The sequence below is a fragment of the Syngnathus floridae genome, chromosome 14, assembly GCF_059516105.1.
Source record: "Syngnathus floridae isolate MCC-2025c chromosome 14, RoL_Sflo_1.0, whole genome shotgun sequence".
NCBI classification, from domain to species: domain Eukaryota; kingdom Metazoa; phylum Chordata; class Actinopteri; order Syngnathiformes; family Syngnathidae; genus Syngnathus; species Syngnathus floridae.
Window position 1 is genome coordinate 13,884,576 of NC_142426.1, and position 17,369 is coordinate 13,901,944.

The 17,369-nt window shown below is 43.0% G+C and overlaps 3 long non-coding RNA genes across 9 annotated transcripts in view; 2 read left to right on the forward strand and 1 right to left on the reverse strand.

The window, feature by feature from the left end:
* LOC148387936 (uncharacterized) overlaps positions 1-15,346 on the forward strand; it is a 60,841-nt gene extending 45,495 nt beyond the window's left edge. For 2 of the 6 annotated variants that reach the window (XR_015862592.1, XR_015862596.1), the window contains 8 exons: positions 9,490-9,588; positions 9,672-9,891; positions 11,554-11,913; positions 12,160-12,493; positions 12,605-12,662; positions 12,743-13,199; positions 13,494-13,605; positions 13,706-15,346. This is a non-coding gene — a long non-coding RNA (uncharacterized LOC148387936). The remainder of the gene's footprint in view (positions 1-9,489; positions 9,589-9,671; positions 9,892-11,553; positions 11,914-12,159; positions 12,494-12,604; positions 12,663-12,742; positions 13,200-13,493; positions 13,606-13,705) is intronic. The other 4 variants (XR_015862594.1, XR_015862595.1, XR_015862597.1 and 1 more) reach the window with 4 other exon arrangements.
* Positions 4,030-8,810, reverse strand: LOC148387938 (uncharacterized). The gene is made up of 3 exons (XR_015862600.1): positions 8,569-8,810; positions 7,918-8,069; positions 4,030-4,484 (listed from the first exon to the last, which is right to left on the reverse strand). It is a non-coding gene; the product is annotated as an uncharacterized LOC148387938 (long non-coding RNA).
* Positions 15,347-15,406: 60 nt separating the features above from the next.
* Positions 15,407-16,578, forward strand: LOC148387939 (uncharacterized). Of its 2 annotated transcripts, none has more exons than XR_015862598.1 (4): positions 15,407-15,583; positions 15,682-16,010; positions 16,086-16,140; positions 16,208-16,578. It is a non-coding gene; the product is annotated as an uncharacterized LOC148387939 (long non-coding RNA). The 2 variants fall into 2 exon arrangements; XR_015862599.1 differs by having other exon boundaries at positions 15,407-15,493.
* Positions 16,579-17,369: the final 791 nt, after the last annotated feature.

Sequence of the window (17,369 nt, forward strand, 5' to 3'; positions counted from 1 at the left end):
GGCGCACTGGGCGGACACTGCGCGCCAACTAATTGCCGACCGCAATTACGCGACAGTTGTTGATGTTGTTGTTGTTTTTGTTGTTGTTGATGGGCTTTCTCTTTATGTGTGTGAGTGGACAAAGGCTTTTATGTCCAGCCATCAAATTTCTGTTTTAAAACCTTGGGTCATAATTTAGTGCGAATTTTTATTTTGAAAGGGGGGTGGGGGTGATTAGAACTTCTCAAAGTGAATGAGAAGGGGGTAAGTAATAACGGAGAAAAAAAGTTTCATAAGGCTTTGCTCCACCGTGTGGCAGTGTGCATGCACACTCACACTGGCTCTTTCTCCAGATGCTCGCGCCTCCCTCTCAGACACCTTCCCACTCTGGCCCTGTTTAAATCACTCTTGGCTGAGCAAGGCTGCTGACGTAAAGCGCGCGCCGGTGCAGTGGGAAAGACTGAGCGGCACGACGACCAATCAGACCATCTTCATCGCTCTATAGAGCCTATATGCGCTCTCCAACCTGGAACAGCGTTCTGGAGAGGTGAATGGACGGCAGAGGGCGTGACTCACCTGTCAAATCTGACAGGTGAGCCACGCCTTCATCCATCAGCTGATAAAGACGCGTCACTATCACATCTGTGACACTCTGATGAAGGCGGAAGAAACCGCCGAAACATGTCAGGTAATGAACCTAAAACAATTTGTTTGATATAAAAGAAACCAGTCAAGTGATATAAATATGTCCGTTGAGGTCATGGAACACTTGTTTTGTTTTGGTTTTTTGCATACTATCGAAATTGAAAGTGGGTTTTAGAATGAACTAGAAAATGCAATTTCTGGAGAAATTGCGTGTGAAGCCGAAGACTTTGAATCACTTCTTGGGGAATGATGCCGAATGATGTTGAAATGAGTTGAATTACTTGAGAAATGTGGAAAAGAGAAGTGTAAAACGAAATTTTGGAGAATTTGTGCTGAAAATTTGTCATTTTTGCTAAGTGGGAAGTTGTGGAATACGTAGGAAAATGATGAACAGTTGAAAGTTTGAACGGGTTGAATCGGTTGAAAAATGTAGAATTTAGAGTTGAAAAATGACATTTTGGAGAATTTGGTTGAATTTCAAATTTGAAAGATAGGAATTTTTGGTAAGTGGGAAGTTGTGGAATAGGTAGGCAAAAGATGAAGAGTTGAAAGTTGGAATGGGTTGAATCGGTTGAAAAATGTAGAAATTAGAGTAGAAAAACGAAATTTTGGAGAATTTGGTTGAATTTCAAATTTGGAATTTTTGGTAAGTGGGAAGTTGTGGGATAGGTAGGCAAAAGATGAACAGTTGAAAGTTGGAATGGGTTGAATCGGTTGAACAATGTAGAAATTAGAGGCGAAAACGAAATTTTGTGAAATGTTGTCGAAATTTTAAACATGAAAACGTGAAATTTTTGAATTTGGCAATTTTGGGAATGTCGAGAATCTTTCCCAATGGGATTTGAATGTGCTGAATTTCAAATTGGAACAACGTAAATGTGAAATGTCGCATGTGCCATTAAGAATGAATGGGGAAAAATTTGTCGTAATTTTGCGAAAACGGAAAATTTTCTGAACGAGAAAAATGGAAGCGCTCATCTCGTGAATATTTGGAATACGTCAAAAGTGGAACGGAGTGAATGGGATGAATTATGTGGAAGAAGAAACAGGACAAAAAAGTGTGGAGAATAAAATAGAAGAAGAAGAAGAATAGAGAATGGTGTAGAATAACATATGTGTGAAGGCCATGGCCTTCACACAATGAAAATTGAAAAATCCAATATTTCAACAGCGTCCCTTGTAGGATGAGCGAGCAAATTTGCACACTCGGGAGAGTGAAATGTTGTCGAGTAAAAACTGGTGCTCATTGTCGGTAAATAGATGCATTCTTTTAAAAAGGTTTGTAGAATAAACTCGAACAGATTTAAACAGCATCAGATAGAAAACAAACAAACCAACCAAAAAGCTTTCGGAATCTTCATTCAAGTGACGAGTGGAATTATCCAAAGTTACATCCTCTGCACCTGCCTTGAGGAGAGTTCAAAAATAATTCTGCTGTTCATTTCCTGGCTCTCAAGAATTCTAAGCCATGTAGACAACTTTATATAATTGTATTCACAGACAGACAGACAGACAGACAGAATACGAGGTGAGCAAAGTTCAAGTTAAACTCACGCTGGGCAAAGAAATGCTTTTGTCTAGAAACGTGGTGATTTTGGTTTCCTGGATGACTGTTGAGGGATTTTAACACAATTGCATTCTATCAGCACTGAAAATCTAACATTGTGTAGGCAAAGGGGGGTCTCCAGTGAGAAACAAAATCACATTAGAAGGGTAACTCCTTAAATCGTAGAGTAAAGTCATACCTTAGCACGTGCGTGAACATTTTGTTGCAAATGTTAGTTTGTGCCTACACTGCGTTCTCCGTGATGAAGACATGTTTCTTTTTGTTTGTCGCTATCATAACATTTCTGTCGCTTATTTACAATTGGCTTTTTGTTAGATTAACGTGTATTTGTGAATTCGTTTGTTATTCATTTGTCGGTCTAAAATACAAAGGGCGGTTATCCACAAAATAAGAGGCGCCTACTCGTGTACAAACAACACTTTATAAGCGATCCAAAACAATTAATAAAAATAAAAATCTCGTTTGCGCCAGCGCTAATCGCTTGGGTTTTACGGTTTTCGGTTAAACGTCTTTCTTATTTTGAGGGAAAGAACAGCACGACCTTTGTTTAATTAAGAAGACCCCAAACGTCTAATTAATTTCTAAATCTGTCGACTGCAGGATCAACAAATTCTTCGTCTTCACCGTATATCCCTGCAGTTACACTATATTGCATGTTTGTCATTTTAGTCAGTGCAGACAATTCTAACAAGATTCACCGCAATGAGTGGTTCAAGATGTCAACCGCTATATGGCAATTAAAAGTAGGCCCATGTGATTAAAAGCTGGCATTTGGTGGCCTTCAAATATACGTATGCCCAACTTTTTCCTATGCAGTGCCAGGGGAGTGTTACAGAGCTAAAAGTGAAAGTTAGTGTTTCTCTCCAAGGTGCGTACTAATCCGTGCCCACTAAATAACACTCTTGATGTACTCCAACAAGGTAATTACCCGAGAGAAATGTTGCGCGACATTTACTCTGACAACATATTCTGTCCTAATTAAGGCACTCAGGTTCTGTGGTGAAGATCAACCTTATTTAATCATCTCAGTGGGACTGGGCAGTTGGTATTTGGTCACATTTCTAGGTCAACTAGGTGTTTCCATCAACTTGAATTGAATTGAAAAGTCAGTTAGGAGGATTTGTTTCTGCCTCTAGTTGTGTCTAATCTGAAGGTCACTGGCATCAGGAACTAAAAGTTACGAAAAGTCCTAAAGCCAACAACAACAACAACAACAACAACCCTTGACTAGAGAACCTTTTGAACGAAACATCCATCACCGTCTCGCACATGAAAAGGGAAATTGTCGTCTGACTACAGCCAAATCGTTTTAAATGCCCCACTCTGGTTGCCAGGTGCAATATTTGTCCGCTCATCCCTGTTTGTCCAAGTCCTTGTAGTTTTAAGAGCATATGTGATTGGGATTTGTCAGTAACCTTGAGTTAGTGTGATTGCAAAAGAGCTTTTGGATGGGAAAGCAAGCCAAGTTCTTTGAGATTGCATTGATCGACTATAATCTCAGGCGAACATACGTAATAGGAACGCATCAGAGTATCTCCAAATGATTGGACATCCATTATTTGTCTTTTCAGATAACTTTCAACAGGTCTTGAAAGCAATATTGATCAATCCTTAATGATAACAATGATAAGCCTTTTTTTCTGAAGACCACGGGAAACGTGATCATAACGTGAAGTTGATTGAAAGAGCTGCTGACGCTTTGAAATGCTTTTATTGAGGCACAATGTGAACAATACATCTCCAGAGATATATGTCGACGTTCATGTTGTATGCATCCTACCTTATTGTTTTATACATCAAGCAGAAACACAAAGACATTCTGAACATATTAGGTTGTTTTTCACGACTGAAATGTCTGCTTTCTTGCTCGCGGTTCACACATCTGCCTCAGATTCCAGAGATTGCGGATTTGGACCTTCAGGTTCTTTGGTCTTGTGTTTTGCATGCGCTGTCACTTTCCAAAAACACTGAAGACTCCAACTTGCCCATAGCTTGAATTCCAACGGCTGTCCTCGAAGAAATAGGACAAGGCTGATCCAGAGTATTCAAGCGTGTCTCTGCAATTAACCAACTAACAACCAGTGCAGGTTTTGACTCCGCAATTCCGTCAAAATTTTCCAGTCTAAAGTTTGCCGGAAAAGGCTGGATGGCTTCCTAGTGAGGTGTTCAGAGCGCAATCCACCGGGAGGAAGCTTCGGGGACGGCCCAGACATACTTCATCGCCCAGCCGACCTGGAAATGCCTCTGGATTCCTCCGGACAAAACGGTGGCGAGACAGAGAAGCTTGTAGAGTCTGCAATGTAGACACACGGGGGAATGTGAGACCGAGCGGAAAGAAAACTCGAATGATTTGACAAGACGAAGAGACAAGGGAAGGAAAAGAAGACAAAACAACAAAATTCAATCAAAACAATGCGTCAAGAAAAACACAGATCATAACCAAAGAGATTGTTTGCTCCCTTATATGTATTTTGCTCTTCCTATCTCACACACTTTGACTTCCCTTCAACTCTGGCTTTTCCTCCTCTTCCTAACAGTGTCCTTGGAATTGTAACTCCTGCAGCTCTGCAACTTCATACGCCCAAGGCATTAAGGACAGCTCGGACAAAGTGTGACACCGCGGATCGCGTGGATTTACTGTCCGCAGGTCTCGAACGAAGGTCTGCCACATCCCCGACTTTATCTGACTACCAGTGTCACTTGAGCGCCATGTTTTAAATGCTGCCTCACAAGGCCTGCCATGGCATGATACATGAGGAGAAAATCTATCTTTGACGAAGGTGGAAGAGGAAGGCTGCTGAGGAAGTGGCACACCACATTCTTCTGGACTGGCTGCTGTCAGAAGAGTTCTATACAGATGGGTCCCACTGCTCGAAGCAGAAGACCATCTTCAAATGAACACCGTGGACTTTTTACTGATGCTCACACAGTTTTTCTTGTCATACTTGAGTTGGATGAGGCGGGCTCGAGTACAGCATGCTTGCTTGTGCACAATCTTCCCAAAGTGCACATGTTGGATGATCAATTGACCGTCACCATCAGGCACGGTCGAAACAGAACCATTTTAAATCATCGTTTGAATCATTCAAGTCTGGAGAATTGTGGTTCATGGTGCACATAAACGTTGGGAGGCACATTTGAGCGCAGGTGGGGGGGAGCTTGGTATTAAAAAAAAAAAAAGGACAAAGTAAGATTCGTCACTCAATGCCGCTTGCAACAGTGCTCGATTCCTTGAACGATGAAAACAAATGATGACATCATCCCTGTCTGAAATGATTTCGCTTTTTCATATTTTTTTCAATATTTGAACCGTTTTTATTCGTCTCTGTTTTGAAAACTAGTTATTCATCTAGTTATTCACTCGTTTGTTGCACGATACGGTATATAATATGAGAGACATTCCCACATTGATTTGGATTGACAATTTCCATGGAAACGATGACTATGAAGCGGCCCGTGACAAAAACAAGTTGGACACCCCTGGTCTACGTGAACCACCTTGTGCTACATTATAAATAAATAACAATGAATGGAAATAAAGCGCTTTGATATAGAAGTGCAAGGTAAAGGAACAGTATGTCTGGTCAGAGAATTTGCCGCACGGGAGCAGATCCCTCTTGACAATTGACATTTGACAGCCATTACTCTTTGTCATAGACAATGCGAATGGCGATGCCAAGTGTGTGTGTGTGTGTGTGTGTGTGTGCGTGTGTGTGTGTGTGTGTGTGTGTGAATAAACACACTTTTGGTTTGTGCCAGCAGACATCAACGTCAACGGCAGTTTTCAAAGTGACAAGCCGAGAAAGCAGAAAACATGTTTCAATGTGATGTAGTTATTTATCTTTTTCCCTCAGGGAGCTAGCTCTTTTGTCACTCCATAAACATGACACTTATTGGAGAGTGTGAAATAACAGAGGGGGGGGGCTGCTTTGTTATTTGGCAGGCAATAAATGATGGCAAGGATTTGTCAGAGTGAATCTGACTGGGCACTGAAATTAGCACGGTGGTAGCACTTAGCCATGTTGTTGCGGAAGGCCAACGACAAAACCAGTCAACGGGCCCTCTTTAATGTCTTTCGAACGAAACGACGACATTGTGCGCCTCACCCCGATCAAGGCACATTCAAATACACATTCAATACCATGCTGTCATTCAAACCGTGACTGAAAAGCAATTCAAGCCAAATGACAAGTCTTGGTATTTTTCGACTATCAACTCATGCCGTCGACCAAAATGAAATGACTGTGCTGTGACTTGCATCATCAGTGAATGCCCCTGATCATGTTTTGTGGCTTTTTCTGGCTCTTTTCAGCAGTGTAAACCTCACATCATTACAATAACCAAAGCTACTAGAATAGATGTCTTTCATAAGACAAAGTCAATCACGAGCATTGTACAAATTTAACTTTGATGATTGCCGAGATCAGAGGTTGAAGCATTTTTTTTAAAGCCGATTGCGAGGCAAGGTACTCAAATAACAATTTGACATTGATTTATTCCACGAGTAGGCTTTTGCTTACTTTGCTGGCTTTTCTCATTGGTAAGAGAAGCACGTGGACAGAGCTACCCATTCCAACGTCACAGTATGAAACTGCATTGTATCTTGGAAAGGCCTTGGGGGGATTTTGTGAAGAGAAAAAAAATGGACTCCGATTTATCACTGATATACGATTCGTAAAGCACCGGCCTTGTGCAACTGACCGGCGGTCGTCAAATGATTCGACACGTGTCATCCTTGTCCAAAGAGCACAATTCGTTCATCATCGCCTTTTCCCCAAACTTGATTTTTGTCACCGTACCATGTTCTCTCTGCGCTCCACACATCAGCCCTCTTGCTCGCTTTTCGTTCTCATTCGTCGCTCTTTCCTCTTCATGTTCATCTCACCTATTCCCATATGGTAGCTGGCGAATCCTGGGCCAAATCTGTCACTGTGGACATACTAGCGAGGAACACGAGTGATTTCCCACAGGGAGAAAAGACACGTCTAATCACATCCTTGGAGACATAGGGAGATGGGGAAGAATAACGGACATGTGGCGTAGTGGTACAGGAGAAAGACCGTTATATAAATAGCTGTGGACACCAGCCGTAATCGACGTCGATATTATTCCGCTAAATTAATCAAGTGTGGGAAATTGCATTTGCGGTGGCATTGAGTCGCTCGCTGCTTGATTTATCAAACCGTTTGCCCGCTCATTTGATTCGGACGGGGCGTAGCATCGACGGGGTCTCGATTTAACAAAGTGTTGCTAAATCGGGGCGGTCGGAGTACTTCAACAAACCACCGTGCGAGGTCCGCGGGGTGTCGTTGGCTATGCGGTGAGGATATGCATGATGTTTGCCAGTTGAATACATCAGAGGGGACGAAAGTGGAGAATTCTAGTGGGATTACGAAAAGAGTAGTCCCGATTTGAAGGCTTGTAAGGCAGAAAAGAGTGGAGAGGCAGGCCCCCGCTGTGTAAATTCTCATTTACTACACGAGCTCAACTGTCATTCGAATGCCCAATCGGTGTTGCCATGACAAATGACACGATTGAATTCAAAGTTTCATTTCTGCTCCCTCCCGTCCCATAGTACGTGCTCGTTACATACGTTTGAGCTGTTGCGGAGGAGGAATGTGCGGTGTCTTTCGAGTAGATACGGTGAGTGTGTCACTGCGTCGCTTTGATTGACGGGAAAGGCGACCTCCCCTGTCAACAAGTAGTCATTTTAGGAAAAGACTTACGGATGTCCACATTCAGCCTATGGAGTATCATTCATGATGAAGAGATTTCAGTGAAGGTATGGATTGAAACGTGACAAGACACAGCCCATGTTCGTTGTCCGACAGCTCTGACGAGGGATGCCAGAGACGACGAGGTGGCTTTCACACATGACCTGTTTACAGGATGAGACAAGAAGGGTACATTTTCAAGTGAAATGCTTTGATTCAAATTCATTGGATTGAAAGAAATGACAACTCATTAGCAACATCACATATCTCGAGAAATAGAAGCCGATACGATTCCAGGATATTATATTTTAAAACAGGATTTGATTTCGTTTGATTCATCCATCCATCCATCCATCCATCCATCCATCCATCCATTTTCTGTACGCTCTGTCCCCACGAGGGTCGCGGGCGTGCTGGAGCCTATCCCAGCCGTCATCGGGGACACCCTGAACCGGTTGCCAGCCAATCGCAGGGCACGCAGAGACAAACAACCATCCGCACTCGCACTCACGCCTAGGGGCAATTTGGAGTGCTCAATTGGCCTACCAAGCATGTTTTTGGGATGTGGGAGGAAACCGGGGTGCCCGGAGAAAACGCACGCGGACACGGGGAGAACATGCAAACTCCACACGGGGATGGCCGGAGGTGGAATCGAACCCGCACCTTCCTAACTGCGAGGCGGACGTGCTAGCCAGTGCATCACCGAGCCGCCAGTTTGATGCAATCAAACCGATTTTCCCATTCAAATCCGTTTACATTACACACCTGTAGAATAGAGAATTATAATTAGTGACGGATGGTATTATGCTAAGCGCTGCGACAAAATGATAGACAGTATTAACCAACATTTCAAGCAACTGCCAAACATCCTATTAGTGAAACATCAAATTCCCCTCAGGGCTAGAAAATGCAATGCTTGAAATACTAAGACAGGACTTTTGTTTCTGTGCTTTAAAAGAGAAAACCTAAGAGTGTGTGTGTGTGTGTGTGTGTGTGTGTGTGTGTGTGTGTGTGTGTGTGTGTGTGTGTGTGTGTGTGTGTGTGTGTGTGTGTGTGTGTGTGTGTGTGTGTGTGTGTGTGTGTGTGTGTGTGTGTGTGTGTGTGTGTGTGTGTGTGTGTGTGTGTGTGTGTGTGTGTGTGTGTGTGTGTGTGCTCCACTTGAAAAGAGAATATTTTAATAATGCACGAGGGTTGTTATTATTATTATCAGTCCGCACCACTGCAGACACCGTGGGACGTACCAAGGTCAAAGCACAGGTGTGAACTATCAACTCTGTCTGTGCAATATATTCTCATGGTAATGCGTTGTGTTGTGTGTGAGCAAGCCGTAATGCTGAAAGGTAATCTCCATCGTGTGTACCTTTTCCAAGTGGAGCCCCATATTCATCACGGGCAAAACAGAGAGACAGTTCCATCGCATGGACCCGATTTACATCACAATGCTGCGAGAATATACGAAAAGGCACAATCGCTGTCAAATCAATCCAGGTCAGGAAATGGATCGAACAGATGCAGGGAGGAAAAAAAAAAAAAAAATCCAAATGTTGTTTGTCCAATCATTCAGATAATTACTTTGTCTCATAGGTCCTTCCTGTTTGATGAAAATTGCTGCTCATGCAGAACAAACGATGCAACCCTTAGCTCGGGTTTGGGCTTCTGTGGGCCCACTGAGTTTTGCGTCAGGTCTGCTGCTAGAGTTGATTAGATTCAAATCCACAATTGCATTTCACAATTCCTAATAATTACATTCATCCCTCTTTGGGCAGGTGAGTTCAGTCCATAAGGACCTGAGCTTTTCAAGTATTAGAAGTTCAACTCCAACTTGCCTTCACGTGGAGTGCCGTATTTGGTCACCCCGAAGCCAGAGTAGCCACCGCCGGCGGCCGCAAGAGTCATCAAAATGCAAAGCATGTCAGCTGGGAGGGCGGAACATAATAGCCTGTGGCAGGTCATTCGATTTGGAAATTGATGGCGACAAATAAGAAGGTAACTTACTGTTTTGCTTTTGATTTCACTGGAGAGGGCAATCGATACATACTTGGTGAAGCAGTTGATTTGGTAGCGCTTGCAAATCGCAGGCGGGGCTCCGTTTTGCGGTCACCTAAAGACGACGGGAGAGTTCAGCTAGGTCTTAGGCACCAACGTAACTTCAGCGATGCCGAATTTCTCCCTTCAACCTATCTTGGTTGGTTCCACGGAAATGCTATTATCCAACAACAAAACTGTGGTTAGTAGGCAAAATACTGAGTGACTTGGAACTCTGAGAAAGCAGCAGCCAAAAGAAGCGAATGTCAAGCTCTTGAAAACTAGAAACAGTCCGTAGGTGTAAAAAGGTGTGAATTGTGTGATTAGGTGGGCCCTGTAATTGGCTGGCAAACAGTTCAGTTTGTACCCGTGCCTCTTGCTTTAAAGTACGCCACAATAGGCTCTCGTTACTCGTGACCCTGATAAGCGCAAGCAGTACACAAAACAGATGGATAATAATACTAATACACATTTTCTAGGCTGCAGGAGAAGAAATCATCAACTAACACCATATGAGGTCATGTCAAGCTAATAAAACCTGACTAAGGTACGTAAGTCATACAGGTTCAATGATAGAGGTATACGTATTTTTCATTATTAGCCAGTACACACATCTGTAATTCAGTTCCCTGAAGGTCAGACAGGTAACCAGTGAGACCTCATTAAAGAGATGTGGTGACTGATCCTGAATGAAGAGCACATGCACAATGATTGAACGTGATTTCGAAACGGCACAGGACCAAAAAAATCCCCCCCCCCCCAAAATAAAATCAATGACTCGCATGAAATGTAATGCTAATATTATGGCATCCACAGTATTTTTTTTAATTAGCATCCAAATGCATATGCTGCTGAAATTTTGCATTGAATCAAAACAATGCTGCCACGATTGAATACTTATAGAATCTATGAATTGAATCATGGCATTAAATTTTAGTTTGCATTACCCCATTTACTGTTTATTTGGTATTGTTTAGCGATAAAAACAACAAAATAATATCATAAAAGAGTGATGAACGTTGTATTCACCAAACTTTTTGAAACTGATTCAGTTATTGGCGTGGTTACAGTTTTACTATGTAAAAACAGACATTTGCAAATGTCTCGTTATGATGAAGCACAAAAGCTACTCAGTTTCTTTACTTGAATGACTTAAAAAAAAATAACAAATAATTACTGCTGAGAAGCTGACATGAGAGGATTTGGACAATTGTGGCTCTAAACAATGACTCAATGACTACAATGGATGATTTGATAATCGATGACTTGTCAATGAATCAATTGATGTTGACAGATTTCATCTGGCTTAAACAGTCAAGTATCCTCATGGGACGGGAGGAGCACAATTCAGAAAACATGCTCAGCTCGTCGAGAAACATTGTTCTCACATACATTTTTAATCAGGCGTATGTTCAATTGATTGGTTTCCTGTTCTTCTCCATGCTTGGTTTTATCAATTGCTTCTCGCTTTGGATGAAGTGAAAGAGTTATTATTTTGCATACAGGTGAGAGCAGCTCAATAAGACCACCAGAGAAGGAAATTGGCTCATGGGAGCAGAATCGCAGTCATCCCTGAGTTAAGATTTTTTTTTTTTTTTTTTTTTTTTCCCTTCCCCTTCCAAGGCTGCGTGGGTCCCTGCGCAACAATGCAGCAGCACACAAAAGAAGAATAATTTCTCAGTTTCACAGCTCCTGTCCGACCTCGGATTTTAATGAGCTGCCAGTGAGCCGTCACCGAGGAACAAAGCGACGATGGGATCACATCAGCTTCAATGCCAGTCAACATGTTGACCCAAGACTTATTATTCTTGTAGGCAACAGGGTCATGGAATATTTGATACCTTCACTTGTACACCGTAAAGCCCAATGCGTTCATTATATCAGTGTTTCCCAACCAGTGTGCCGCCGTGAGAGATGTTCAGCTGTGCCGTGGGAAATTGTCCAACATTAAATACCGAGGAGATAGATGATGCTTCTCTTTGGGTAATCTTGATTTTATAACACTTGTAGTAGTTTTTAAATAATGTGTATGCATATATACGCCTAAATATTCTTATCCAATATATCAACTGCAATTTCACATTGGATTGCTGGTTTGAAATTTACTTTTATTATTATTATTATTATTATTTTAATCAACGTTTATGTTAAAACTTGTCTGGTGTTTTATTCCTTGTTTTTATATTCTCCAATTGAACTCTCGATACAAATATTTTCATTTGATTGAAGGCAATGGCGTTAACCACTCGACCAGAGCCTGCTCGGAAACCAAAGGAGATTTGGTCATATTGATAGGGTATCCTCCATCCAAACCTGTTGGGTGTTGAAAGTTTCAACGGATAGTCCGAAGCAAGCCTTTCCACAGTAGTCACCATGACAGGCGACCACCTGGTGGCGTCGGTGTGCCGAGCGCCGTTGGACGATCAGGAGAAGAAGATTTGAATCGACGGATGTGACGTCAGGGCTTTAGGTCAATTGAAGACAGGTGTGCTCGTTCAAGGGGAGTTATCATATGCAGGTGCCACCGGGCGCGGCGCGGCGGCGGCGGCGGACGGTTTCTCAGGTAAGCGAGCATGCTAGCAAATGTTTGTCGTCTCCTGCCGTTTCTCACGACGGCACGCTTTGTTGCTTTTTCTCGCAAGCCTTTTTTTTCAATTGATTTTGTTTGTCGCAGGATTGTCGTACTCTCGTGACTCGGCAACGTCACGTCCACCGCGACGGTGGGCCTGGAGGTAAATTGTAGGCCGCAGGCCATTTAGCCCGTGAGCAAATGTTTGCAGTTTCTTACGATGCCATTTCTTATTTCTTGCAGGATTTTCGCTGTCTAGGGAGTGCTTGAGGTTTCGGCACGGCACGGCACGCCACAATCCACTTTGCGTCGCGTCGTTGCGCGTTTTGGTGGTATTTTAAATGTCTTTCGCGGTTGTTTTTTTTCATGCTGGCCAGCATTTTTTTCATTCGTCTGTCTGTAGACGGTTCGTAAATGACGCCGCCGATAAGAGCGTGTTTGTCTGACTATAGGAAATGTTAGTTTGACTCTAGTCAACTTAACCATTTTTTAAATTATTTTATATGATGCGTGTGCCATTTCCGTGTCATGCAAACTGCTGGTGAATGCAACGTATATGTTACGTCATGTCCAAATCGGACCAAATCCATTCAAAGACGGCGCCCGCCCGCCCCCTCTCGTTCCGTTACGCAACAAACATTTGCGCGGCGGGTTATTTTCTCCCGTCTTGGACGCCGCCAACCTGGATCATCTGTCCAATGTGAGGGGAGTTGATGAATGATGAAATTAAAATATGAATTATAATCCTGAATAATTATCATCATTTACTACAATGTGACGATTATGTATTTTTTCAAATGTAAAACTCTACTTAGAATGTATCAAATTCAAATATGAACTATAATTTTGATCAATTGTCATAACTTACTACAATATAATATTTTTTTTCAAATGTAAAACTCCTAGCATGTATAATTGTTGGTAAAAAAAATCATGTCATTGGCACTCGACTCAATGTCTATTTTTGTTGCAATCATTTGCTTGTCTTTTGTAGCACTAAAAACTGCCGCCCAGCCAGCATCCTTCTATACAAAGCAAGCAGGAGGCTCTTGAAGGAGCCCTTTCAGTGATGTTGAGGACACTGAGGAAGAGTAGTCCTAAATCAGGTGAAAACCTGTTTTTGTCAAGTTTCAACTTCCCAACACACAATGGTTGTCGAGTTTTAGCTTCCCAGCACGCAATTAATGGCTGTCTGTGTTTTTGTAGGCTGCAAGAGGAGCCGAATGGGATAATTCCATATGAAAAGGCACAATGGCCTATCCAAAGGAGCCATGGCCTATCCAAAGGAGCCATGGCCTATCCAAAGGAGCCATGGCCTATCCAAAGGAGCCATGGCCTATCCAAAGGAGCCATGGCCTATCCAAAGGAGCCATGGCCTATCCAAAGGAGCCATGGCCTATCCAAAGGACCCATGGCCTATCCAAAGGAGCCATGGCCTATGCAAAGGACCCATGGCCATATGCAAAGGACCCATGGCCATATGCAAAGGAGCAAAGGAGCAAAGGCCATATGCAAAGGAGCAAAGGAGCAATGGCCATATCAAGTCAAGAATCAAGCATCGCGCTGCAAAAGTCAACGTGTGCGGATCATGTGCCCAGGAGGGGGCAGTGCGGTTGCCTTTGGTTATGGGTGCACGACGGAAAGGTTGCAGGTGTGGACAGTGTTTAGGGCTCTGATGGTTGGTCTTGCTTTCGAGGTGCGCTGTGGTTGTGGCTGGTCTGGATCCAGCGTTGTCTTGTGCTTGGTTGCCATTGACGGCCCACTTGGGGGAGGACGTGGTTCCGTGGATGGACACAAAACTGAACTTTGACGTGGGGCTGAATGTCCAATTTTGCCATACGACTTGTACCATTGTGTATCTTTTTCAAATTCCACTGCAGACCTCAATCGGAAATCAAATTAAGGGGGTTTTTATTTCAAAGTTTGTGCCCCTAGTTGTCTCTCTATGTACAATGAAAGAGTCGAGCACGAACTTATCGATGCTGCACTTGCAGCTTTTTTAAAATAGTAATTAAAAGGTCGAATTTCCTCCAATATATAGTTTTAAAAAAATGTTACTGAGTGGGTGAAATGTATGAGAGTTTAAAAAAGAAATAAAATTAAAAAAAAGGCTTGTGGAACTTTTGTTAGCACTGTAGTGCCAGCAAGGGGGTGCTGGGCAGGGTGGTGGGCGACTGTTCCATAAAAAAATAAATGATCAGACATGTATACATTATGGCACAAGTCCTGCACAACTTGATGTATGCTTCAAGAATGTACATTAACATTATGATTTGTTTATTGAATTGAATTACATCAAAATTATATCTGTCTGTGGAAATATGAAATATGGTGATGTCTAAAACCAGTCCATCCCTTCACTTTGCTATTGTCTTCTTTCCCCTCTGAAGGTTTTTATAGATACTGATGATGGTGTTACAAATACTTTCATGTACAGTGTAAATCCCCTTCAAGGAAATTTAATTTATATACGTGTATATATATGATAAATCTGAATCTAATGATGACCTCAAGTGTTTTTAAATATTTCCATCTGTTGATTTCCTTTGGGCCGAGCCCCCTCCGGCCTGCACCTGTAAACTCCTCCATCATAATACATTTCCAAGCTATGTAAAAATGAAAAAATATTGCCATTTAAAAAATCATCCTCTTTTAATATTCATGATTTCCTTATTTCTTAAAATTGACCAAATTTAAACGGATGTCTTCCTTTAGTCCAGCTCGTTCCAGCGGCATTGGTCTTGTGTATGTATGATTTTGTGTGTGTGTTTTTAAATAACGTTTTCATACTTTATTTTATTGTATGTAAATAGCTGTTAGTCACGTGACCCAATGTGGAGGTACTTGTGGGCGGGGCCTGCTAAAAGACCAACTACGGAAGCTCCCCAAGTACTGATATGCATTCCAGTTCTTTTAGGTGAACTGAATCTTTAGAATCTCTTTGAACGAATCGTTCACTCACGAGCCAACACTATTTGGGTTTTCAGTCTTGAGGTGAGCGTTGGTTGCCCTTCTGTCACTGTCATGGACACGAGTCTTTGGTCAAGTGGTAAACGTCATTGCCTCTAACACGATGGAACCATGGTTCGAGACCCGACCTTACCCACGAGCTGTACTTTGTCGATTTTCCTCTCACTTCTGCATAAAGTTTGTGACTTTTTTTCTTTTTTTTTTTTTTGAAGGCAGGTTTCAGTCTTGCCTGTCGGAGAGGTGGGCGTGGTCAAGCCAATTTCAGTTGCGCTGTGATTGGTCAGACTGAATTTGGGCAGAGATAGGAGGCGGGCAAAGTGGCACTTAGGTTTTTGAAGGCAGTTTTCAGTCTTGAGGTGAGCGACAGGTGCAACCGCCCGCGTGTGAAGTGGCCTGTCACGTGGTACGCTAGTGTGCAAAGCACCATTGGACGAGCAGGCGAGGAAGATTTGAATTGACGGATGTGACGTCATGTCTTCGGGTGAATTGGGGAAGTTGTCAAATACCGGTGCAGTCACCCGCGCAGCAGGCGGTTTCTCAGGTAAGCTAACATGCTAAGAAATGTTTGTCGTTCATTGGCGTTTCTCACGACGGACGCCTTGTTTGTTTGTTGCAGGATTCAAGGCGAGTTATCAAATGCAGGCGCCACCGACCGTGTGGCGGTTTCTCGGGTAAGCTATCAAATGTTTGTCGTTCATTGCCGTTTCTCACGACGGACGCCTTGTTTGTTTGTTGCAGGATTCAAGGCGAGTTATCAAATGCAGGCGCCACCGACCGTGTGGCGGTTTCTCGGGTAAGCTATCAAATGTTTGTCGTTCATTGCCGTTTCTCACGACGGACGCCTTGTTTGTTTGATGCGAACAAATATCTTGAAAATCTTTTCACACTCGTCCCGGCCACCGCGACTGTCGTTTTGCCGCTACAGTATTTCAAATCTCTTTGGCGTTGTGTTTCGTCAAATTAACAATGTTGCGTTACATATAGTGTGCCATTTCCGTGTTATGCAAACTGATGAATGTGACGAATTTGTTACGTCATGTTCAAATCTATTCCAAGATGGCGCCCGCCCGCCCCCCTTCCGTTATGCAACAAACATTTGCGAGCGTGATTTTCTCCCGTTTAGTCGACTGCTCGAGTCATGCCGACATTTTTGAGTGAGTTGATGGATGATCAAATTAAATTATTATAATTCGGATACTTTTGTAATTATTATAACTCATTACAATATACTGATAATTGTATACATATTTTAAATATAAAACTGGAGTTGGTATGTGTAATTGTTGCAAAAATATCATGCCATTGCCACTCTACTCAATGTCTATAATTGTAACTCCCAGATGCAGAGCATATAGTATGGTATGATATTGTATGGTATTGTATTGTATGTATTGTATTGTATGCATTGTGTGTATGGCAGCGTATGGCAGGTTATTGTATGTGTTCTATGTCAATCCATCCATCCATCCACCCGTCCATCCATCCATCCGTCCATCCAACCCATCCTCCCGCCCACCCAACCCATCCAAGACCACCCACCCACCCAGACCCCAGCCCACCCATCCAAGCCCACCCAGACCCCAGCCCACCCGTCCATCCATCCACCGCTTATCCGGACGTCGGATTGCGGCGGCAGCAGCTTTAGGAGGGACTCCCAGACTTTGTATGTATTGTATGTATTGTATTGTATGTATTGTGCGTATGACAGGGTATTGTATGTGTTCTATGTCAATCCATCCATCCATCCATCCATCCACCCATCCGTCCGTCCGCCCGGCCGTCCAGCCACCCACCCGTCCATCCAACCCCATCCACCCACCCACCCACCCACCCACCCAATCCATCCAACCCATCCACCCATCCATCCACCCATCCATCCGTCCATCCAACCCATCCAAGC